This window comes from Lethenteron reissneri, chromosome 65, assembly GCF_015708825.2.
Source record: "Lethenteron reissneri isolate LAM-NWPU_2019-01 chromosome 65, ASM1570882v1, whole genome shotgun sequence".
NCBI classification, from domain to species: Eukaryota; Metazoa; Chordata; class Hyperoartia; order Petromyzontiformes; family Petromyzontidae; genus Lethenteron; species Lethenteron reissneri.
This window is the reverse complement of record NC_083843.1, coordinates 11073456-11079716: the sequence shown is the minus strand read 5'-3', so window position 1 is coordinate 11079716 and position 6261 is coordinate 11073456. Positions and strand designations below refer to the sequence as shown.

General features: G+C 42.3%; 1 protein-coding gene across 1 annotated transcript in view; it reads right to left on the bottom strand.

Annotated features, from left to right (window-relative positions):
* The window catches only part of LOC133359534 (uncharacterized), a 159405-nt gene that overhangs the window by 91637 nt on the left and 61507 nt on the right, over window positions 1-6261 (bottom strand). The gene's annotated exons all lie outside the window — the stretch shown is intronic.

The window sequence follows — 6261 nt, the reverse complement described above, 5'->3', positions numbered from 1 at the left end:
TCACGGTTGCCCCTAGCAACGCACGTGAGCTTGCGTCGATGGGGAGGGAGGTTCTTCTTGGCGTTAAAAAGGCAAAATAAAACACAACATTGAGGAAAATTCTGAACAGTGTGATGTCCTCTTCTCCCGCCTCACCCCAATGGGTGCAGTTACTACTATAGAGTCAGTAAATACTGCTATAGTCAGTAGATACTGCTATAGAGTCAGTAGATACTACTATAGTCAGTAGATACTACTATTGAGTCAGTAGATACTGCTATAGTCAGTAGATACTACTATAGAGTCAGTAAATACTGCTATAGTCAGTAGATACTGCTATAGAGTCAGTAGATACTACTATAGTCAGTAGATACTACTTTAGAGTCAGTAGATACTGCTATAGTCAGTAGATACTACTATAGTCAGTAGATACTGCTATAGTCAGTAGACACTGCTATAGTCAGTAGATACTACTGTAGAGTCAGTAGATACTACTGTAGAGTCAGTAGATACTACTATAGTGAGTAGATACTACTATAGTCAGTAGATACTACTATAGAGTCAGTAGATACTACTATAGAGTCAGTAAATACGATTATAGTCAGTAGACACTACTATAGAGTCAGTAAATACTGCTATAGTCAGTAGACACTGCTATAGAGTCAGTAGATACTACTATAGTCAGTAGATACTGCTATAGTCAGTATATACTACTGTAGAGTCAGTAGATACTACTATAGAGTCAGTAGATACTACTATAGAGTCAGTAGATACTACTATAGAGTCGGTAGATACTACTGTAGAGTCGGCAGTTACTACTGTAGAGTCGGTAGATACTACTGTAGAGTCAGTGGTTACTACTGTAGAGTCAGTAGTTACTACTATAGAGTCAGTATATACTACTAGAGTCAGTAGATACTACTGTAAAGTCAGTAGATACTACTGTAGAGTCGGCAGTTACTACTGTAGAGTCGGTAGATACTACTGTAGTGTCAGTAGATACTACTATAGAGTCAGTAGATACTACTGTAGTCAGTAGATACTACTGTAGTGTCAGTAGATACTACTGTGGAGTCAGTAGATACTACTGTAGTCAGTAGATACTACTGTGGAGTCAGTAGATACTGCTATAGTCAGTAGATACTACTATAGTCAGTAGATACTGCTATAGTCAGTAGACACTGCTATAGTCAGTAGATACTACTGTAGAGTCAGTAGATACTACTGTAGAGTCAGTAGATACTACTATAGTGAGTAGATACTACTATAGTCAGTAGATACTACTATAGAGTCAGTAGATACTACTATAGAGTCAGTAAATACGATTATAGTCAGTAGACACTACTATAGAGTCAGTAAATACTGCTATAGTCAGTAGACACTGCTATAGAGTCAGTAGATACTACTATAGTCAGTAGATACTGCTATAGTCAGTATATACTACTGTAGAGTCAGTAGATACTACTATAGAGTCAGTAGATACTACTATAGAGTCGGTAGATACTACTATAGAGTCGGTAGATACTACTGTAGAGTCAGTAGATACTACTATAGTCAGTAGATACTGCTATAGAGTCAGTAGATACTACTATAGAGTCAGTAGATACTACTATAGAGTCGGTAGATACTACTGTAGAGTCAGTAGATACTGCTATAGTCAGTAGATACTACTATAGAGTCAGTAGATACTACTATAGAGTCAGTAGATACTACTATAGAGTCGGTAGATACTACTGTAGAGTCAGTAGATACTACTATAGTCAGTAGATACTGCTATAGTCAGTAGATACTACTATAGAGTCAGTAGATACTACTATAGAGTCAGTAGATACTACTATAGTCCGTAGATACTACTATAGTCAGTAGATACTACTATAGAGTCAGTCGATACTGCTATAGTCAGTAGATACTACTATAGTCAGTGGATACTACTATAGTGTCAATAGATACTACTGTAGAGTCAGTAGATACTACTGTAGAGTCAGTAGATACTACTGTAGTGTCAGTAGATACTACTATAGTCAGTAGATACTACTGTAGTGTCAGTAGATACTACTATAGTCAGTAGATACTACTATAGTCAGTAGACACTGCTATAGAGTCAGTAGATACTACTATAGTCAGTAGATACTGCTATAGTCAGTATATACTACTAGAGTCAGTAGATACTACTACAGAGTCAGTAAATACTACTAGAGTCAGTAGATACTACTGTAGAGTCAGTAGATACTACTGTATTGTGTTCAACTGAGTCGCAGACACAGACTTGGAGGAAACACATTTATTCAGTTCCAACACACGGGGTAACTTCCCCTTAACAGAATAACAACCTATGGTGGTGACCACCAGGCTAGTAACACTAGTTACAACGCAAGTGCTACTATGGGACCAGGGCCTCTGGTCGAGCACCAATTGGGTCGAGGCTCAAAAGAAAGCCGTCCCTTGGTGTGGACCAATCAGTTTCAAGGATTCTAGATTTGAAGCTTTCGTGACAGCAAGGATTCATATTCTTAGGTTTTTTCGGTAAAGTCACGTAGGTAGAAAATTAAAATTAATAAAAGTCGTGATTTTTATTTTATTTTTATTTTACTTTTATTAATTTTAATTTTTTACCTACGTGACTTTACCGAAAAAACCTAAGAATAAGTTTCAGGGATAATGCCAATATATTATCATAGTGTGTTTTTGTTTGCATTTTTACCACACGTATTGTGGTTAATGTAAACATGATTCCTTGTAAAAAAGTTTCAGGTTTGTTGCCAGAAAAAGGGGAAAAAATCCTCTTATTATATTTTGGTACTGGCAAAGAAGGTCTAATGATACCGGCTATAATATTTGAGTGTATAGTGGTAGTGTATAGTAGTGTAGTGTATATATATAAAAAAGTGAAATTTGTGAATGTGTGCGTCTGTTAAAAATGTTTAGCGTACTTCCCGACATGCAACAAACTTGAAATTTACCATGCGGCTACTTTCCAGACGGTACACCATGCAAACATTATAAAAAATAGACTTTTGTATTTTGGGGGGGGGGGGCACAATAATGCTGATATTTTGCACAGCAAGTGGGCTGTAACGTGACATCTGTCATGTGACCCGCGCATGTGGAAGCGTAACGCAGTGTGCCAGCTCATGTCACCATCCGCGAGTAAAGTTCCATACAAATGTAATAACTGACTTCGTCAGGCACATCTGGTCTCTGTTGGTCTTTTATTAAATCCTTTATATTAAGTTCGCTTGCTTGCTTAGGACCGTGCAAATCTTTCGGTCGTTTTTAACCCACTTCCCGTGATCCAATCGAGCTGACATTTTGCACACAGACTCGTTGTGCGTGACAATGCATTTTCGTGAAAAAATGTTTTCCAAAATTTTACACTGTTTAGGGGAAAATTTTTTAATACTTAATTACCAATTGTTTAATGCTGCCAGACAATCATCTGACCCATAGGTGGCAGCCATCTCAAGCCAGAGGACGAGAGGACTCTAGCCGCCAGATGCCACGCATATAAAGGATTTATAGTGAAAAACTTTGTTTTTACGGGTTTACTTGTTTCCTCCTGCGTCTCCTCGTGCGCGCCTATGCACGCTCCTCCAACAGCTCCTCCGCTCCCTCACTCCGCACACCGCTGGCGTGCCGAAGATCCTTCGGCCACGTGGCCGATGGCGCGGATACCATCCTCTTAACTCCCGCAACTGAGCCCGATCCCTTCCGGGCTCCCACCTCTACCCTCTCCACCATCCGCTGTTGGCCTCCTCAACAAGGCCAAGGGCTTAAAATGACTTTTACACTTAAAATGACTGTTACACTTACATTTTAATTACATAATTTACACCTTTCCATACTTACGTGTAATCTTATTTGTATTTTAAGATTGTTTAATACGGCTAATTAACATTTTACATTTCGCATTTTATAAGGTCTACTTATTCATAATATTAAAGATTTTAGCCCTTTAGTATTACTTATACTTTGTAACGTTAGTATAGTTAGAGTGTATACCTTTTACATAAGTTAAGATTCCTACTTGTTCAATGTATGCACCGTCCCGCCATAGTGAATTCCTTTCGATTTAAAGCTTTCGTGACTGCAGGGATTCATCTTCTTGGTTCTTTCGGTAAAGTCATCACGTAGAAGGGAAGTAATAAAACAATAAAAATAAAACATAATAAAATAAAAATGTTTTATTTTTATTGTTTTATTACTTCCCTTCTACGTGACTTTACCGAAAGAACCAAGAAGAAAAAAGTGAATTCCTTGTTTGTGCAAACTTACATGGCGATTAAAACCGTTTCTGATTCTGACGTAACCCTGACCACTCCCCTTCCGGATCGTCAGATCCGGCCTTCCCATACTGCCCTGCTGGCTCCACCCCCATTCACCTCGCTTCCCATTGGAGGCGAGGTGAACGGCGGCCCCTCCCACACGCCCCCCATACCGGGCTCCCATTACAACATTAACGTTTATCTGGAACCTTTAACATTGAATGAAGTATCCATCGCGAAAGGTTGAACTCACCAAGAGCAGGCAGAGCAGTGTAGACATCACCAGCAGTCTCACCGCCCCTCCTCGTCCTGACTCATGACGGCCGCAGTGTTCGTGCATCGGGTTGAGCCTGGCTCCATTCTCCATTCGCCCGCGTGTGTGTTTATGTATGTGTGTGTATGTGTGTATGTATGTGTGTATGTGTGTATGTATGTGTGTGTATGTATGTGTGTTTGTGTGTATGTGTTTATGTGTATGTCTGTGTGTCTGTATGTATGTGTGTTTATGTGTATGTGTGTATGTATGTGTGTTTGTGTGTATGTCTGTGTGTATGTAAGTGTGTGTATGTATGTGTGTTTGTGTGTATGTGTTTGTGTGTATGTATGTAAGTGTGTGTATGTAAGTGTGTGTATGTAAGTGTGTATGTGTTTGTATGTGTTTGTGTGTTTACGCTCGCATTACACAAATGTGTTGCGGGTCTAAGGCGTTCCTCGCGCAGCATTGCTGCTTTATTATTTCAGTCGTTAACTGCCGTACGCACCCTAAAAGTTGTGTGTCTGCAGCAAGCGCGTGTATGTGTACCTATGGACGCGCGCGCGTGTGTTGTGTAGGGGGAACGGTGGTGTAGTGGTTAGCGTGCTGTCTGTGTGTGTGTCTGTCTGTGTGTGTGTCTGTGTGTGTGTGTGTCTGTGTGTCTGTGTGTCTGTGTGTGTGTGTGTCTGTGTGTCTGTGTGTGTGTGTGTGTGTCTGTCTGTGTGTGTGTCTGTGTGTGTGTGTGTCTGTGTGTCTGTGTGTGTGTGTGTGTCTGTGTGTGTCTGTGTGTGTGTGTGTGGCTGTGTGTGTCTGTGTGTGTGTCTGTCTGTGTGTGTCTGTGTGTGTGTGGCTGTGTGTGTGTGTGTCTGTGTGTGTGTCTGCGTGTGTCTGTGTGTGTGTCTCTGTGTGTGTCTGCGTGTGTGGTGTGTGGGGAGCGGTGGGTGTAGTGGTTAGCGCTACGCTGCGCTACGAACCCGGCGAACCGAGTTCGATTCCCGCTCACGGCCACCACCGGTGACGATTATTTGAACCTCCCCTAGGTCGACTCAGCCTCAAACGAGTAACTGGTGTGGTGTGTGAACATCGCCACTGGGGAGACAAAGGCGGCCGGGCGTGGTGAATCCAAGTCCCGGGCGAAGCCGGGTAGTCAAGCTAGTGGTAGTGTATAGTAGGGGTAAGTGCTGTTCGTAGTAGCGAGTAGTAGCACCTAACACAGACAAAGGTCCCCCACGCAGAATATAAAAGTCTGTAGGGGCAAATGCTGTTAGCGAGCACCTATGATGGCCCAGGACCGGTGGTGGTGTTGGTGGTAGTGGTGGTGGTGTTGTTGGTGGTGGTGGTGTTGTTGGTGGTGTTGGTGGTCATGTTTGTGGTGGTGGTGTTGGTGGTGATGTTGGTGGTGGTGTTGGTGGTGTTGGTGGTGGTGTTGATGGTGTTGGTGTTGGTGGTGTTGGTGGTGGTGTTGGTGTTGGTGGTGTTGGTGGTGTTGGTGGTGGTGATGTTGGTGGTGGTGGTGTTGGTGTTCGTGGTAGTGTTGGTGGTGATGTTGGTGGTGGTGTTGGTGGTGATGTTGTTGTTGGTGGTGTTGGTGGTGTTGGTGGTGGTGGTGTTGGTGGTGTTGTTGGTGGTGTTGGTGGTGTTGTTGGTGGTGGTGGTGGTGGCCGTGGCGGTGAGCTCCCCACTCACGAGCATTCTCCACCACAACAACCACCACAACAATAACAACCACCACCAAAACAATAGCCACCAACAACTACCACAAGAACA